Source organism: Equus quagga, chromosome 15 (assembly GCF_021613505.1).
Source record: "Equus quagga isolate Etosha38 chromosome 15, UCLA_HA_Equagga_1.0, whole genome shotgun sequence".
NCBI lineage: Eukaryota > Metazoa > Chordata > Mammalia > Perissodactyla > Equidae > Equus > Equus quagga.
Genome location: NC_060281.1, coordinates 52303337 through 52323352, shown reverse-complemented (window position 1 = coordinate 52323352; position 20016 = coordinate 52303337). Strand labels below are relative to the sequence as shown.

At 43.4% G+C, this 20016-nt stretch overlaps 1 protein-coding gene across 1 annotated transcript in view; it reads left to right on the top strand.

Moving 5' to 3' along the window:
• Positions 1 to 20016, top strand: part of TMEM170B (transmembrane protein 170B) — a 78508-nt gene that overhangs the window by 48696 nt on the left and 9796 nt on the right. The window lies entirely within an intron of this gene.

Here is a 20016-nt window from a genome sequence, read left to right as displayed (position 1 = left end):
ACTTTACAGGTGAAGCATTTGAGCTTCAGAGAAGGTGAGAAATTCCTCAAAGTCACACAGCTAATAATGCTGAGCTGGGGTTTTCTTACTCTATTACCTGTGTTTTTTCCCTGCTGTGCTATGTTGGTTTCCACAGAGTATTCTGGGAGCTCTTACCTGTAATGAGATAAAATCTCATTATCGACAAGGACCAGATGGCATTATGGGGATTTGAAAAATTATCAACTCAGGATTTGTACTGTCAAATTTAGGCATATTTTGAATTTTCGTTAGGGATTTCTAAGGGGTGGTACTAGGTACCCAGCAGGCTCCATGTTCTCCTCCCTGAGAAGAGATTGGCGCTGACAGAGCCAGTCACTGTAATATTTACAACTCTGCTGGAATGAAAACTAGCTTAACTTAAAAAATTGTACAAGGAAAATGTAAGTAAACATTTTTCACATACACTGACATATTTCACATACACTGACATACAAAATATAAATCTTGAGATTAAAGAGAAATTTTCTATTTTGATTCTATTATCTTTGGCTCTTAAAGTAATATTTTTAAAATGTCTTTGTAATAGGTATGCTATATGGATATTTTGACATTTACTGAGCATTGAAAGAAAGCATTGAATTTCAGATTTATTGCCACCTATGTAGAACAAGACCAGAGTAATGTAGAAGAAAGATGCTCAGGTCTTACACTGACCTTTATGATGGAGAATGAGTCCTACTTAGACTTGTGGAGGTAGAATATCTCAGACTTACTGAATAGGTACTTATGTCGTCTATGTTTTAAAACTGAATCCTTGTTAATTCATAAAATAGTACCTAAAGTTTTAGGGTAGGGAGAGAAAGGTAAACAGAACCTATGGCAGGTCATTGAGGAGTAGAATTTGGGTTCACCTCCAGCTTCTAATGGAGTCTTAACAGAAGAATCTATCCTGTTCCACTGTTCCTGTTTGTCTGCCCTTCATTTTCTATTATTCATTCTCAAGAGACATTTTTCTTTTGGCCAATTTTGTCAATATTCTTCAGGTTCAGAGCGTTCTGGGGACTGATTTGCAAAATGGAATTGCCCCAGGTGGTTTTCTTGCAAAGGCAGAGTCTCGTCACTAGATGGCGCAGTGGTTCTGTTTTATTTCCCCTGCTTTCGTCGTCTTGGCTGCTCTGCCCAGTGAACCCTGACTGACTCAGCCTGAACTTTAGGACTCGTTTCCATAAGATACATCTAACGCTAATGTTTTTCTGATAAAAATACACGTAAGGAAATTAAATGTGAGGAAAATCAAGAGTTTCTATGTTATCAACAAATGTAACTTTCCAAAGAATGTTAGGATACAGTGTTCAGGGTTATTGGCAAATCAGAGAATCACATTAATTGTGTGATTTTGGTCATTCGTCTGGAACTTGATTTACATATTTTTATTAAATTTGTCATTCCAACTCAATGCATGATGGATTTTATCTAATTTAACAGTCTCTACTTTAGTGACATTTAGTTGCATAATTGGTCAACTTGGGATAAAAGGGAATATGCCCACATAACCCAGCCAGCCTTGTTGTATCATGACACTTTGTTTTAAATTCCTGCTCTGCCGTTTCATATTTGAACTTGGCCAACTTATTTTCCTTCTGTGATCTTCAGTTTTCTCATCAGTAAATGGGGATAACGTCTCACGTTGCATGTAGTGAGCGCTCCGCAAATACCCTGTCCCACTGGCTTCCTTCTCTCAGGTTCCGTGTACACAGAGAAGGGTGAAGTAGTTGTAGACTTTGGCATGAGTTTTGGTAGTCAGTTCAGATACCTTTATTTCAAAGTCAGAGGCAAATTCTCTTTCCATGCAGCACACACGAGCGCACTTTTAGGATTTATTTCAGGTTTAAATTGTCCCATTGAACCGTGTGCTACTTTGGCAGCAGAATCTCCCCAGGGAATTTTTCAGAAACATATCTCAGTGGAAAGGATTCTGGTTAGAAAACAGAATGGATAAACTTGCTCAGCTAGCAAATTCCTTGCATTCTCTAAAGCAAAGATGTACAAAATGAGGAAGCCAAAACCTCCAACATCAATTAAATCCCCCTAAAGACAGTGGTGACTCGCCTGTCAGCTGTGCACATAGTCATCAAACACCTCAGATCCTGTTGCAAGTGAGCTGCGGGGCTTTGTTTATTGTTCTGCAGAGACAGTCTAAATTCACACTTAGAGAAGTGTTGGTCTTCTCAGCTCCAGAGTTTCTAACCTTCAAAGCACAAGTCTCAGGGGCCAGCCCATGGCAGTGAGGTTAATGTTCTGCACCCTCTGCTATGGGGGCCCAGAATTCACGGGTTAGGATCCTGGGTGTGGACTTGCTCCACTCGTCAGTCATGCTGTGGCCGCATCCCACATACAAAGCAGAGGAAGATTGGCACAGATGTTAGCCCAGGGACAGTCTTCCTCACACACGTAAAAGCAGCAGTCTCTTTACACAGCATAGTTTGTAGCAGCCATGGAGACAGACATGCCCATGCGCTCAGGGTCTCAAAGACATCAGGACTGAACTGAAGAGACCAGAGAGAAGACCCAACAGATTTTCATAAAATGATGCCTCTCCTGTCCCTTTTGCTTGTTTTTTGTGGGAATTGGTGTCAGTGGGTGACTCCAAGATGTTACAAGCAGACACTTGCATTATCTTTGATGTGGAAGATAGAAGAAGGTGCAGAGATGGGTGGGAGACTTTGTAGGGTTGAGGGAACAACAAGTTTGAGAGACTTAGGACTTTTGAAAGCCTTGTTCATGTTGACTGAGTGGGAAGGTGTCAGACCTGGGTCTTCTCCCTAGTTCTGACTCCTTGTACGTGAGAATTCATATTAGACAATCTCTATGCCAATTTCTTCTGCAATAAACATGGAAATAGATTAGCTCCTTTTGTTTTCTCTTAAATGCAGATTGGAACCTTCAATGGGACAACATCAGTATAGGTCTGTTATTCTTGGATTTTCCCAGACCCAGACCAGTTTGGCATCATGAACTTGACATTTGCCATATCCGTTATTGTTCTAAGCTTTAGTCCATCTTTAGATTTTTTATTTGAAGCTTGTTGAACTTGTAGACTTTTTGAAAGGTGAATGAGAAGGGATGAAAATTTCAAATCCAAGTAATAATTTCTGGAGTTTTTCTTAAGTATCTGCAGGAAATATATAAAACTTATATTATTGATGGGGTAATCCTCGTAATAATGTTGGTATTCAACTTTTATTTTCACATCTATAATCTCATTTTATCCTCACAATTTGTTCTTATTTGAAAGAAAGGTAAAATGTATTTTATTTTTCTTAAAGCCATTTACCTGGTTAAACACAGGCCTTTTATGAGACCTGGGCAGCTGTTTGGACAAATGCTAATAATAAGAGCAGACCAGAAATGACCACAGCAACCTGGTTGCCTGGACTCGAGTAACCTTCAGAGGTCTGAAGAGGTCCCCTTGGAAACTGGTCACTTCCTAGGACCCGTGACTAGGTCCTTCTCCTGTCACAATGCTTTGGCTTAAGACTTTTTAAGAAAGGATGCAGAAAGCCCAAATGTGTTCACATGAGATCTTATTGGGCCTTAACCTGTTTTCTTCTATCAGGAATATCTTACTTGAAGTGGACATCTTCAGTCATAATTACATGCCAGTGTCGATAGAATGCTCGGATCACTACAAGTGCCACCATGTTAAGATTTTCCAAGATTTAGCTTAATTTAGCAGATTATTTCTTTCATAAATAAAACATCATGATTTTCAGAGACTCTTGTTTCACCTCACTGGTTCAATGCATGCCACCAATTACCTGGACAGGAAAAGTTGCCAAGTCAAAGCAAAACATTTAAGTGTTCCTGGACATTTCGACCCCAAAATGGACGAAAGAAAAAAAGTGCGCTGTTGGTATCCTGGAAATGGGAAGCGGTGTTTTAGGGATATCTGTAGACAAGGGCCTGCAGTATGTCAGCAGCAGGTTTGTTAGCTATGATGGAAAAAATGAGCAGCGTGCTGATTAACCTCAGAATCAGGATCAAGAACAACACATCCACCCAGGACATCAGGAATCTGTTTGTGGTATTTGAAACTGTATTGGGTAAACTATTAAAAGCTTGAACCAAAATTTAGATTACAACGGTGCCCATAATGACCAGCTCAGCATTATGTCAGCCCTCCACAACGGAAGAGATAAGAGGCAGAGATAATAAATTGGCAGATAACCCGAAAAGAATTTTGCCTGACATTGAAATTTGTACTTCACAAATAGCGCTTTGTATTTTAAAGCATTTCTTTCTCAAATGTATATGAACTTTGTCGTCACTTACTGTCTCCGGAAGGGGGCAGAGGTGGTTGAGCATCAAAGGGTTTCTCTACATGAAGAATAGATAGAGAATTAAGATGGATCTAGTAGATAAGATTTTTTTCCAAAGGAACAGTCCCAAAGTTAACAAAGTAAGCCCTTCAAATAGTTCCTGTCACTAAAGCAGCGCTTTTTCCATAAGCTAAAAGGACAATCAAGCCAAAAATAATTAAAAATTGTGTTTTTTTTCTTAAATATCCATTCCGTATCTTTAATATTGGAAAATATCAGATGTCAACTTGAGAAATGTATCAAATCATTTGGTAGGGGTCCAGGTTTGTGATGTACACCTCAAAGAATTCTGTGGTTATCTTGGTTGTTACTAATCCAGTCTGGACTCATTCTTTTGTCCAAAGCTACCAATAACTCTGGCTTTTAATACAGTGATAAGTTTGGTAAAATAAGACCCAATCTCTCTAAAATTTCCCAGTCTTACCACTTTTTAAGCCACCACAAAACATGGATCACACTAAATGTGAATAGCAGTTATTAAGTCTGGTCTAAAGAGCACCAACTGGGAGAGGCTCTTGAGAAAAAGAATTTCCTGGACAAATGAGTTGGATAAAACTCACCTTCCATATTCCTGTCTTAGAGATTCACAATTCACACAAGTATAGTAAATTCACACAAGCAAACCTTTGAGAAGGTTTGAGTTAAGAACCCTATTTGGCTTTGTTTCATTGCCATGAATTCTCTGAAAATTGTCTATAGCAATAAGAGAAATCTCTCTAGCTGATTCTGTGGTCTTCTGGAAAGCATTTCCAAGCATATTTTTTAAATTCTACCTGGTGTCCCTGTCCCAAATATCTCTGGTTCAATCACACTAAATCTGAAGCAGGCTTTTAACGTCTAAGTTTAAAATTTTTAATCCCCACTGCCCAGTGTTACTCCTCTCTGGCTTCCAAAGTATGCTGACCTTCGGATTCCACATCCTCTGCCCGGCCCCTGGCCTCTGGTACCTTCCTGGCCTTATGATGCCAGGTTTGGCAGATCTGTGCCAGGTGCTTCCTAACTTGCATGTCCTTCTGGGGCTTCCCAGGGTCAGGCTCCTTGGCTGGCATTTGCTATCCATGGCCCAGGCTCAATTGAGTCATATTCAATGGGACACTCATATAACCTTCAAGGTTGCATCCGGCAAATGCCAAATAAGAGTTGCAGCTTAAATGTCACAGCATTTCAGTGAAGGGAGAGGGCCCTGGGACCTGGGAAGGTGGGGGCAGCTTCTCAGACGACCTGGCAATAGGACAGGCCTTGAAGGATGTTGCTATAGGCAGCAGTGGTGGCCTATATTGAAGAGGTAAAGGATATGTGAGTGAGTTACAGAAGGTGAGGCTGAGGTAGGACGTGGTGGAAGGGAGGACGAAAAGGTCAACAGACACAGATGTAAGAGCCCTAAACTGGGCATATGAACTCGAATGTTACCCTATAGGCAGAGGAAACCATTGGAACTTTTTGAGGAAGAAAAGTACACCTCCATCTGAAATTAGAGGGCAGGCGAGTGGTGGGGTGCTGCTGCCTGCTTTCACATCATTTAGTATCTGCTTCCTAGGTATTTGTGGGAAAGAACAAGAGCTTTTGAGTCAGAATCCTTATTCTAATCCCACCTTTGCCACTTCTTACTGCCGCTCGTCTTATGATCTTGAGAAAGTTGCTTAATCTCAGAACCTCAGTTTCCTCATGTATGAAATGATTTCCAAAAGCTGCCTCACCAGGTTGTTGTGTGTCTTAAGCAGTAAAACACTCGTAAAGTAACTGTGCTGTTGGAATAAAACATGACTGCAGACATACTTAACAAAGCCGTGCACGTGGGGATCGTTCTGATCTGCGGTATAAACAGCTCCATTTTCCGTCAACATCGATAGGCACACTGTCTGGTCATCCGCCTGCCTATCGCAGGGGCCCTGAGCCCACATAGCCCTAAATACCCACCACAGAGAGCATCACGCAGCTAATGTATTTTTCCTTCTTAACTTGAGTTGCTGTGTTATTTTGGTTGCTATTGAGCCCCTTGTCTCTTTGTTTTCTTCATTAGCATTAGTGTCAGCTGTCAACAGACAGAAGCAGCCACCTGGGCTGGCTCTGGACGTATGACTTCTTGAAACCCAATCTGCCCAATTACCTCTGGCAGAGAAGATGGTCAGAGGGAGGTGAAACCACTTGACCCCAAAATGGAAGTTTTTGCCTGGATCTGGAAAACTAAAATTCCCTTTATACCTTCTCCCTTTCTTCTTTTTAAAGTTAGTTAATTGGGGGAGGGAATGCCTGATGGGAATTCTCTGTAATGTCTCTTATCTGGACACTATTTGGGGTCCGAGGTGTTGCAAATAAATAAAAGTGAACTCTTATATGTGAGAGTTTATTTTAAACTATGACACTTAGCAGATAGTTATTACTAACCAAAAATCTATTTGTCTTTGATTTATTGTTTCTATCCTTATCTCCATATGTTGAGATTTTATAAATTTAATTTATTTTTTTTAGGAAGATTAGCCCTGAGCTAACACCTGCTGCCAATCCTCCTCTTTTTGCTGAGGAAGATTGGCCCTGAGCCAACATCTGTGCCCATCTTCCTCTATCTTATATGTGAGACGCCTGCCACAGCATGGCCCAATAAACAGTGCATGTGTCCGCGCTGAACTGGGATCCGAACTGGCGAACCCTGGCCACCGGAACAGAGTGCATGAACCTAACCACTGTGCCAGCGGGCCAGCCCCCAAGATTTTATAAATTTAATTTTAATCTCCTCCCCTCAACCCAGACTCTTTCTGGACTGAAGTGCTCATCTCACTTTCTCCTCATGTGGCAGCTCCTTCATCATGTATCCATTTGGTCTCTTGTCTCTGACCCTGCTCCTGCACATTCCACCTCCCCTCAGGCACAACCCCCCCCCATTGCAGCCTACTCCAGGTGAGGCTGTACCTGGACTTGGTTCCGGGGGAAAGAATTGAGTAGGTTCCCAGTATTAAGGGAAAGAGCCAATGGAGAGGGAGAGAAAATGAGAATCATTGAGAAAGAGATTGTTGGGGCAAAGTGTCAAAGGAGAGGAGAAGTGAGGAGAGGAAATAGCCTGAAGAGCATCACACATGGTGGGAGAGGGAAAGCCTTGACCTGATCCGTCATCTCTTCCAATGACGGGGAAGAAAGGGAGTAAGATTGCGCTTGCCCGAGGGTAAGTAGTTGGTACTGATGCAATATCTACATTACATTAGTATGATATTACCACACACACACACACACACACACACACACACTCCCAGCGGAGAACAGCCCTTTCCCCTTCCCTTTAAGAAGGAAGAGCTTTGGAGCCAGGATGGCTCTGTGCCTGGTTTAGTGACTTGCCGTTGGCTCCTGGTCTGACTGTTGATTGTGCATTGCCTGGTCTTATGGGGACGGGTAATTTTCATAAAGAACACTTTTCATTCACATTTTAATTCTTGTATGCCTGGGAAGCCCAAATCCTGCTGAAATTTTAAAGGCTGTATTTTACCTCTGCAACTTCTCTATTGATTAATTGCATTTATATTGAAATACCAGATCTTTCAAATCAACCTGATCCCAGCAGGATTGCCATAATGTCTTCCTGGATTTACAGATAGGTAGTTAGAGGCTCTTATGCAAGGCATTAAGTAAACTAAAAATAACTGGGTCAATAAATAATTTATGGAGCAAATAATTTGTTCTTAGTATAAATTGGTGGGAAGGTTCTCGTGAATTATCTGTGCAGTGAGTAAAAGACTTTCTTTGTTTTATTAAAAAGATTAAATAGCTTAAAGCTGCACCAAGACTTTTGGGATAAATTATGGGCCATATTTTGTCAACTGTAGATTAGATAATAGTATCACATCAGCGATAAATTTCCTGAATTTGATAACTATACTGTGGTTATCAGAGGGTATCTGTTCTCAGGCAAACACTGATGTATTCAGGGGTAAAAGGGAATTAATGCATGTGACCTACTCTCCAATAATAGGGCGAAAATATATATATACGAAGAGAGAAGGAGAGAGAGAAAGGATGATAAAGCATATGTGGACCAGTGTTAAAATTTGATTTTGGGGGCAAGGAATATATGAGAGTTCTTTGTAATATTCTAGCAACTTTTCTTTAACTTTGAAATTATTTCAATGAAACACTAAAAAATATGCATATATATATTTATGATACACGTATATACTTTGGCCATTTATTATGTATGTGTATATATAGTACATATAATGCAGGTATATAATATATGTATTATATGTGTATAATATATACAAATATATGCGCATATATACATATATATAATATAACGTGTTTTGACTTTAACCTTTAGATTGAGACAGCTTCAGCTGATATTGTCATTAAAAAGCTGAATGAGTCAGGCGATTCTAATGTAGGGTGGATTTGCAATTTGCAGTCTGTATGGGGGTGGGGGGGCTGCCTCCCTACCAGGCATGCCGATCAATGCAGGAGCCTTGAGAGCCATCCCCGAGTTTCCCATGGTGAACTGCAGCTTGGTTTCTGTTGCTCACTGCACCACCTGATCACCATGGAGAGAGCACAAGCCAGGGCTCCTCCAGGCGCTACAAAGTGCAAGCTACGTAGCTTATTCGCAAAGTGCCAAAGACAACCGCTAGGTTATCTCCACACAAAAAATCCTGCGTAAATCAGTCTTCAGATCCTTGGGATTCAAATGATGAACTGATGTAAAAGTCCTCCACAAGTTAAGAGCTCCTGTTGAGTCGGAGCTCTGCTCTGTGGGGGCTGGAGAATAAGCCCTGGAGATTCTTGTCAGGATCCTGTTCCTCCAAAGCATTGGGACCTTCAGCAAATACCGTTACCTCTATCTCAGTCTTGGTGGCCTTTTTTCTTGTAAACCCTTGACTTGTCAGGGATAGATTAGATCATCTTCACCCGGTTCTAACAACTCTGAGGAGAGTATTGTGCTAACAGGAAACTCCTTATGGGAGGAGAGGATCCGGAGGGAAGTAGGTTAAAAACAAACAGAGCTCATCTTTGACTTTCACCCTCCGGGGGCACCTCCACGTTCCACCATTCCCTCCTGGTCTCTCAAGTTTGTAATCTTAAAAGAAATTTCAATGGGGACTGCTTTGGGGTTGCAAGATATTCTTAAAACATCAGAAACCTTGAAACAAAAAAGGCAGGCTGCTTTTCATATTTGAATTGAAATTTTTTACATGGCAAAAAAAAAAAAACCCCTCTGACTAGGTGATAGTAACAGGTTGAAAGTTTAATTAGATATGAGAAGAATTTGACATCTTTACGGCAAGGGTTAGCTGCAGGCACAATTGTGACACAGGTGAGATGGTCTTTAGGGCCACTTACCTCCCCTCAGTGACCTTCCCTCCTGGGGCCCATGGCCTCAGGCTGCCTGGCCAGAGCACCCCCATCCAGGTCCATCCCCCTAGGCCCCCATTGATGCCCTGGCACACAGCCTGCTCTCCAGCCACGTTTGGTGAAAGAATGTGTTCATGAAAAAATTATTCCTGACACCAGTTAAAGAATAGTAAGGCTGACTTTATTCAAGGGGGAACTATCACGGTGTATATAGGGACCACCGCAATTGGGTTTTGCGGTAGGTGAGAGAGATTGGGCTCAGCTCGAAAACAACAAGGAAAAGCTGGAATTTATAGCCAAGGAGTAGGATAGGGGTCAGTGGATGGAAGACTACTAAGAGGAAACAGCAGGGGTGAGGGGGATTATGCCTAAACCAGCCTAACAGGATTCTTGCTGAAGGCAGGCCAGGGGGATCAGGCACCACCCGGGGGAGGAGCCGGGGGAGTGGTGGAGGGTCAGATATTGAGGGTGATCAGATATGGAGGACGGGAGATTCTGGCTAAGCTGACTTAGCCAGATCTTGCTAAAGTTGGACAGTGCAGAGAAGAACACGGAACACCAAAATTCAAGGCCTGGTTGAGGAGAGAGTTCAGAGGAGCCTGACTAGAGTTTGGTCAAAGAGAGAATATTTGTCAAGTGGTCAGTAATTGTTTACAGAGGGAATAATGTGAATAGGGTTACGTGACAAGCGTGAGTTACTTCTTACAATTAGATCCTTTCATTCTATAAACTCTTTGATACTGGCAAAGAGTCTCTACTTGACCAAACTAGAGTCAGGCTCCTCTGAGCCCTCTTTTTGATTAGGCCTCGAAATTGGCCCCCTTCCTATCTTTGGGGCCTGCCCAGCCCGCTCTTATCAAAGAATCCTGCCAGGTCAGTTTAACAAGAATCCTCCTATTCTTGATGTCTCCCCTTAGTAATACTCCATCCACTGAGCCCCCTCACCCTGCTTCTTGGCTGTAAATGCCCACCAGTCCTTGTTGGATTCAGAGTTGAGCCCAGTCTCTCTTCCCTGTTGCCATAGTCTTGAACAAAGTCTTCCTTAACACCTTAACAAGGGTCAGAATAATGTTTTCCTTAACAGTACCCATTAGGTCCCAGGCTTTAGTTGTATAGAAATAAGACTGGTCCTGGCCTGGAAGTGCTTAAGGATCTAACAGGGAGAGGGAGTGTGCTCTGGAAAGACACACATGCAAACAAATACATGACAAGTTAAGTACCATAACAGTGGCAGGAGTCAGTTGCAATGAGAATCTAGAAGACAGAACAAACAACCTGAGCAGGTAAACTTTGAGCCGTATGTTAAGGAATGAGTAGAATTTCACTGGATAGACAAATAGAAGAAAGAGCATTCCAGGAAGAGAACTTTGAACAGGGGTCTTCCAGGTTTTGGGCCAAACACGTGATTCTGCTAGTAGGAATTCCAGGTACCCCTCGACTCGCTTTACATGACACACAGATGCTGTGCCTACCCACAGCAAGCAGGGGGGCCAAGGCACCTGGAGGCCCTACCCCAAGGAAAACTCTCATTTCAGTAACTTGCAGGCAACTGTGCCTTTGCCTTTCCTATTGTAAAGGGATTTACTAAAAAGAAACTTTGGTCTTTTGGCTTTAAATGTTAAAGAAATGTTTCTTTTTTAAAAAGTAAAATCTTTCTTGGGGTTCTTTTGAAAGTTGCTGATAAGACCCAAGGTGGGGAAGCAGGGGAGGAAGAGAGAGAAGAGAACCATGGCACCGGCGCCTGGAAAACAGCTCCCTGTGGGTGGAAATGTTTCAGCCGTTTCTCCCAGGCAAGACTTGAAGTGAAGAAATCATGCAGAAAAGTGCATGGAAAATCCAAGCAAAATATTTTTAGCTGGTTGACCTTTTAGTAAGAGTAGTATCTCCTTTAAAAGGAAAAATTATCAGAAGAATGTTATGTTACTAATACTTGGAAGGGAGGCAGGAGGAAGGATATGCCAGAAGTCAAAAGATCCAAACTTGTGGTATGCATTTCGGGGCCTGGGTGCCAGCAGCTCACCTCTCTGAACTGGATGGTACCGGACTTCACTCTTGCATCTGGTGTAACTACATCCCTTGCCTGTTGGAATGTGTCTGCAGAACCATTTCTCCATTCTCAAAGTGTTCCCATGCAGCCCTGTTCCTCCCTTCCTCCCCAACTTCCCTCTCATTTTCCTTTTTTTGAGGAAGATTAGCCCTGAGCTGACATCTGCCGCCAATCCTCCTCTTTTTGTTGAGGAAGGCTGGCACTGAGCTAACATCCGTGCCCATCTTCCTCTGCTTTATATGTGGGACACCTACCACAGCATGGCGTGCCAAGCGGTGCTGTGTCCGCACCCGGGATCCGAACTGGGGAACCCCGGGCCTCCAAAGCTGAACGTGCGAACTTAACCACTGTGCCACCGGGCCAGCCGCTCATTTTCCTTACTGCATACAGGAAAAAGCAGCACCTGGGAGGTGGAGAAGCTTCTGGTGAAGGGCACAGACTCCAGAATCGTGTTGGCCTGAGTCTAAGCTCGACTCTGCTGCTCGCTACATGAGTGGTTGGGAAGATTAAATGAGAGAACACATATAACACGCTCAATAACCTGAATTCTCTGGAGAGAGAGGAGCTCAGTAGAAACCTGCTGCTTGCCTGCCTGAGGGGAGACCAGCGCAGGATAAGCCACTGGTGAGGACGCCCAATCCAGACTGCATTGGATTTTCATCCTTTCTGGCTTCACGCCAGCACTTGCTGACTTTATTCTATTGTGCCTGGGTGGATGGCTTTGACAGAATAAACTCTGAGCTAATCCTAGTCTGTGTTCTGCAAAATTCTCCCATAATAGGTTCTTTCTCAAAATACTCCACTGCCCTCTAAATCAAGTTAACTCCAAGTAAAATTATGGAGCCTACAGAATTTTGTTTTGGTATTTTGTTTTTGTCTTATGTTCCTCTTTCTGTAGGCCTCCCATCTCCATTTCTCCCTCCACCTCTAAAATCTCAAGTACCGAGGGGTCTTGTTGTCTGGAAGTCCTTCCCAAAGCAGCCTGTCCAGTTCCCCCTCTTCCTTGTTTTCCCAAATGGCCTGTCCCGGTGACCTTCTACCACTCTCATTTCCTGGGATGGCTGATATCAGCTAATTTTTAAGAAGAAGCATAGGGCTAAGCTGATCCACAGGTGACCACGGTGAATGGCCTCCCTCTTTGCCATGCTCCTCTTCTCATGCTGATTTCAAGGGCACATCTCTGTAGTGAAATAGCAGCAGTTCCAAAGGATTAATGAATTTCCAGTGCATCCCCGATTGTACCCATCATGTGGTGAATCCCCCGTTCTCCCTTACGGGTAGGCTGGCTCCAGCCGTGATGGGGCTCGTGACTCCCAAGAGACTCACAGCTGAATAAGGGAATGAGGCTGCAGGGTTGAAAGCTAGACAGGTCACAAAGCAGAGACGGGAGAGTCGGCAGGCCACCCCTGCAGGCAGCAATCTAGCTGTGTGGGCTACTCAATTAGCTCGACTTTGCCACTTGGAATGGATACTAAGTCTTTTCCTTTTCTAAGGAAGTCTTGTTGAACTCACTCTCCCATGGACGCTCAAGGTTGGGCTGTTAGAAGGAGTGAGCCTCCAGGGCCCGCATGCTGTTATTTTAAGGGCTCGATGGGGTTCAGACCTCCTGTGTATATTGATATTCATTCCTTTTTTTCCCCCTATTTATCCAGAGAAGGATTTCCAAAGCTTTTCACTCCTGCCAAGACCCAGTCCCACCTTTACTGCCCCTGCTACCTGACCCCCTCACTCAGCAAATGACCCTCACTCATCTAAGTGGACCCCTCAACTCCTCTCACCTGCCCACTATCTTTACCTGGCCTTTCTTCCTTCCTCCCTCCTCTTTTAAGGAACCGTGTATTCCTCTTCCTCTTGAAGGCTAATGCCCTTTGTCTCTGACTTTGACTTTGAGTCCTCCTACGTACTCCATTGACCTTGTTCCATCTCCTGTGTCTTCTGTTTCTTGTCTTGAGACTTTCTCCCCATAGGTTATTGAGTAGTCTCACATCTCTTCAGTATCCTTGAGTCAAAAACAATATGGATGCCCCATTCTACCCTTGAGCTGCCGTCACATCTTCCTCTTCCCTCCCAGTGCCACACTTCCTAGAAGTGGAGTCTGCACTTACAGCTCACACTTGTCCAGAGGTGTCATCCTCATTCTCTCACTCTGACTTCTACCGTCACAGGCTTCCTAGATGCGAAGTCTAAAACATTCTCCATCACTATCCTCATCCTCCCTGCTCCATTGTAAGATCCTCTTCTCGAAACTTCCTGTTTCCCCACGTCAGTGGCACTTCTGTCTATAGATTTGTCTCCACCATTGAAATCATTCTTTTTTCTTTGCTATGTCCTCTTCTCCCTTCTTCTCCGCTCCCCCTCTCCCTACTTTCCAAATGTACAGTTTCTGTCCTGGCCTATATTCTGTTTTCCCTATGTCTGCTCTTTTGTCTTTTCTTTTTCTTCTGACTTTGTCTGTGAGTGACATATGAATTTTAGGTCTTATCTCTTTTCTGAACTTCAGATATTCCTTCTCTCCCTCCCTCCCTTCCTATTTCTTCCTTCTTCCCCACCTTCCTTCCTCTCATCTATTCATTGGGTATTTTTTGAGCATCTTCTGTGGACCAGCTACTGTATGATAAAAAGAAAATAGCAATTACAACAAATTGTGGTAAGTGCTGTGATGTGAGAGGCACAGGTATCCTGGGAGCACCTAGCAGGGAGATCTAAATCAGAATGGGGATGGGAAGATGAGGAAAGCCTTTCCCTAAGGTAGTGGCATTTGGGAGGTCATTGGACAAGAAGGAGGAGGAGGAGTTGGAGAACTGAAGGAAGGGGAGTGTGTTCTGGGCAGATCTGAAGGACTGAGGCAATGGGGCCGGGGGCATTTCCGCCACCTCCTCAGCTCTCATTGATTCTTGTAATCAAATCTCCACCTTACTAGGTGTCCCCTAGTGACAGATACTTCAAAGTGGACAGGCTTCAAACTAAACTTATTATCTCTTCCCACTCCTTCCATGCTGCCATTTCAGGAAAAGTCGTATCGGCACCTTTTCCTCAAGTTTCCATAATGTCATATCTGACCACTCTTGTTTGCTCACCCCTCACATCGGTTCCACCTTTGCAACATCTGTCCCATCCTTTTCCTTCTGCCAGCCCCGTTAAGAAGTCCCTGTTCTTCTCGCCCTTCTTTCTTAGCTGAGACCTCCAGTCTCTTCTTCATTCAACGAACCCACATACTTCTGCTTATAGATATTTTCCTGAAACTCATTTTGAATCATATCACTCTCTTCCTCAAAAACTGTCAAAGCACTATAAAATAATATATCCAACTCTGATGTCATGCACTTCTACCATTTGACTCAACCAAATATTTAACTTTTTCTCTCACGATTCATTTCCAATGTGTAGTGCAGGCAATGCCACGCGGCTGCTGCAATGGGATCAGGCATGCAAGCTGCTTTTCCACCTCCAGGATTTTCACCAACAGTCCCCACTCCTGGGATACTCTTCTCTTCCATGGTCTTTTTAAAAAAACATTGTATCAAAATGCATATAACATAAAACTTACTATCTCAACTATTTTAAAATGTACAGTTCAGTGGCATTAAGCACATTCACATTGTTGTGCAACCATCAGAATCATCCATAAGCAAGTTCTTTTCATCTTCCACAACTGGAACCGCATACCCATTAAGCACTAACTCCCCATTCCTCCCTCCCCAGCCCCTGGAAACCACCATTCTACTTCCATCCCTATAAATCTGTCTATTCTAGGTACTTCATTTAAGTGGAATCTCTCAGTATTTGTCCTTTTGCAACTGGCTTATATGACTTAGCATAATATCCTCAAGGTTCACTCAAGTTGTAGCATGTGTCAGAATTTCCTTCCTTTTTAAGTCTGAATAATATTCCATTGTATGTGTAGACCACATTTTGTTTATCCATTCATCTGTTGATGGACACTTGGGTTCTTTCCACCTTTCAGCTATTGTGAGTAATGCTGCTTTAAACATGGGTGTATAAATATCTATTCCAGTCCCTGTTTTCAATTCTTCTGGGTGTATATCCAGTAGTGGAATTGCTAGATCATATGGTAATTCTATTTTTAATTCTTTGAGGAACCGCCATATTGTTTTCCATAGTAACTATACCATTTTACATTCCCAAGAACAGTGCACAAGGGTTTCAATTTTTCCACATCCTTGCCAACACTTGTTATTTTATTTCTTTTCTTTTTTAATAGTAGTCATCCTAATGAGTGTGAGGTAGTTCCCCAGTTTCCTTTTGAAAACTTAATATTCTTTTAAAATTAGTAGATACTTTTTGTATCGTTTTTACTTAATGATAAAAACAAGACATACCCATTAGATCAAATTCAGAGGTTCCCTTTAAAAAAAGAGAGAGAAAACAACCAGGCACTAGTGTGGTTGTATCATTACCGTGGACCCCCCGCCCCCAAACCTTTCCCTGCCCCCTGACTTCTTTGACATCTTTCTCTCATCCCCACCAGCTGCACGCCTGGAAGTGGGGATGATGGTAGTGGACCTGCACCAGACTGCTTGTTTCCAGTATGTCCATTCCCATTGGTTATTGCCTGTGCCTTACTGGTTATTTATCTCTAGAATATCAATCCTGCCTGGGAGTCCTTTCTCCAGAAGACCTCAAACTCACAATTGTATAAGAGAGCAGAGTTCTGGGGCAGCAGCCAGGAGCCAGGGGAAACAGCTACCCTGAAGGAGTTTTCATTTGACTCACTCAGTAAAAGCCCCTTCAAGACCCTGCCATCAAGGCCCAGGTGAAAGAAGCCTTGATCCCCATCCTTTTCCGACTCCCCCCTCAAATGGAAGTCACTTCTTCCTTCTTTGTGCTCCCACTTTGTGCCCTTTATTTGGGTCTGTAATTACACATTATTATTAATAAACACTGCCCTTTACCATATGTGTTTGTGTATATCTCTCTTCATCACTGGAACTGTTGGTTTTTCACTCCCTTTGGTGATGGTCACACTCTGTTGTATGTACAGGCATAAGATATATGTTTCCAAGTTCAACTGCCTCAGGCCTGTTGCTACAGGAGGCATTGACTCATTTAAACACACGTGCAGTGTTGCACTACTCCGGGGTGCCCTGTCTAAGCTCCAGCAGCAACAGCTAGACAGCTAATGATGTCTTTTCCAGTGTCTTTCGGGAAGAGGCTGGCTGGGCCCCTGAATCTGGACTGTCTAAGAGACATACAGATAAGGGACACTCCAGGATTTTACCCTGAGAGCTTGGCCAGAGTACATATCAGCTAATCAAGATTGCAGAGCGTGAAGTGACGGAGAAAAGTAACAGAATAATCAAGAATTTGCCACCTTAAATGGAGGCAGTGCCCAGACAAATAACCTGTAAGCTATCATGGTAGAAGGGAATGCGTAGGACACTCCATCTGGGATTGGGCAGACTATGTAAATTTGGGCAGGCTGTCTGTACAAGATAGTTGATGGCTCAGCTTTAGGATGTCACCCGGGTAATAGGGGACTGGCTACATGGTTGAGATGGGTACTCTCTCACAGCGTAGCCACGAGAGAGGAAACTTTTATTTGCACTAAGAAATTTAACCTCTGGGAAAAGCAACAACACCAGGATGACTGAAGTTAGCTGGGAAATGGAAAACAGAGGGAAAGGAGATGTGAGAAGGGAGAGGATGGGCGGCTCAGGATCTGTGCTTTGGGACTTCATTTGACCATCGTTGTGGTTAGAGAACAGTTCAAAGCAAGAGAGCTCCAGCCTCTTACACTATTACACCCCTTAGACCTTGCCTTGCCTTTTCAAATTTCATCACGTCTATTTAAAAGGCTCTGTGGAAGAATAGCATAAAACTCCAATCTGCCTCTGAACCTAAAGCAGTCAATTTTTATCAGCTTCCAGAAGCTTCCTTTTTGAATAATCTGTTAATCACCTTTATTTTAGGAACTTGGAATGGGTTACACAACCACAACGGACTCATCAGAAACCACAAATGGGACTTCTGGATCAGTGGGGAAGATACACACAACCCCCTCTCCCTTCCAAGGAACTCTGGAGCAGAACCTTCAGGGGTCTCATTTGGAACTTTCCAGTCAAGAATCAACTCCTATTCTTGGCCTGGCTGCCCTGAGGGCGGGGTACAGGAGCCCTGGGAAAGGAAAAAAGCCAGATTGCAACACCACTTGTTTTGTTTCTCCTAATACCCTCCTTTTTCCCGACTCAAGTCTGGGCACTCATGGGCACCATTTGTTCTCATACAAAGGAAAAAACAGATCTGTTGTGAGCTCCCTGTGTGCCTGACTGGCCTACCTGATGTTGGGATGGTTTTGTTTTCTGGGATGCCTGGAGCTGTACATGTTCCTTTCTGGGGTGAATGCTCTGTGTAGACATAAACAGCCAACTAGGCTGCAGGCAATCAACCTGTAGCTGACTTCTGTTTCTTTGGAGTTGCATTCCTGCAGAGATAAATATACAGAAAGACAGACAGATTATAGAGGAGGAGGACGCCGTGTCAGCATGAGGGCTCCAAAAAGAACAAAAGGGTTATCGTGCGCAGAGGCTGAAAATAGAATACAGAGCTATCAGGATGGGGGAACAGTTGAGTCCTCTAGGCTCACAATCTGTAAAGAAATCCTGAAGCTCCCAGGAAAACAAGCCCTGGGTAGAGTTGGGTGCAAGTGAAACCTGAAAATTCACATTGAGTAAGGCCATTGGACAGGGAAGAGAGGGGCCACTGCCTTTACGTTTTTGCTCTAAGCAAGGCACCCTGGCCTTGGGCAAACGGCTGATTTAGAAGCTGCCCCAGTTTAATGCAGTGCAGCTGGGGCAGCTGGGAGAGTGGGGTAGAGCTTTGAAATGAGCCACACTAACTATACAAACAGAAAGATGGCAGTGGAGCTGCTGTGGAGTGTATGTTTCTAAAACAAGATATGGTACATTAGTTTTGCATTTGAGACTCTTTTTAAAAAGCAGATGCTCTCTGCTACCCCCTTCAGTTTTTTGGCAAGCTTACTCAACTCCAGTGAACCAAGGCAAGGCTGTCACTACCCCTTATCTTGGGCAAAATCTCTATTCCTTTGTAGATCAAGCAGCCAATGAAAAGCATGCTGAAGAAAGGTCGTTTCTCGTTTTAGACTCCATTTCAATGAGTAGTTAACATTCAAGTCAACCAACTCCATACCCAGGTTCAGCTTCCTCCCCTTCGCTGGTGCTTCCATTTACCCTCCTTTAATTAGAGTACATCTCGTTTACAGGCCACAAGCTGGTTTAAGATCCAATTGGCTACTTGCCCTCTCATAACAGAAACAGCCTCCTGAACTGTGCCATGAGCAGTCAGCTGTGAGTGCAGCAAGTTGGACGAAAAAAAAATTGAGGAAAAGAAGCTGCCCTTTAAGAAACCTCAACCTTCTGATTAAAGTAATAATTAAGCTATCATGCCTATTAGGAGCGTCTTTGGGCTTGCCTGCTAACTTTCCAAGCAAAAGCCCTCAGCCAGAGATTCCAGCCCAGTACCTCATCATCAGTGTGCCAGGGGTGAATGCCAGGATCGGTGCTCGCCCTGGGCAAAAAGATTGAAATTTTAAACACCTGGCATCTCCCTGCCTCCACCTAATGTTCATTTTCAAGGTGGAAAGTGTCCCCCACCCAACAGGAAGTGGGGCTGCCTCATTCTAAATTGGCCTTCGAAAGTCAGACAACCCTCCTTCTCAAATTCAACTCCAAATTTAATTCCAAGCTATCTTTGCCTATAAATAGATTTGTGTTGACTTTTGTTGCTGTTGGTGGGGATGGTGATTTATGATTCAATTAACAGTGGTCCTCATTCTTAACGATATTACTGTCTTAAAGATGGGAAATATATAGCATGTTCCACCCCACCCAACAATGTCAAAAGGAGCCTTCTTTTGTGTCTTTGTGACACCAAACAATCCATATCCATAACCTCAATGGAGGTACATCTTATCTAGAAAAACCAAAGATAGTTTTAGGATCTCACTGGTCTAATTAAAACAGACAACCTACAAAATGGACAGAAGATAGCAGACCGTGCATCTGCTTAGGGGCTGGGCAGGTGAACAAGCAGGATAGGGATTTAGTAAACTGGATGGAATTTAAGATCTCAGCCCAAAAGCCATCCCGTCTTTCTCCTCATGGACTCGATGTCACAACCTGCCTCCAGTTCTTGAGTCCTGTGACTCCCCCAAGGCCTCCATCCCTCCATCACAGTCTACGGAGGGAGTTTTACAAAATACATTGTGTTGATTTTAGGAATAATCTGAGCATTGCCAGAAAA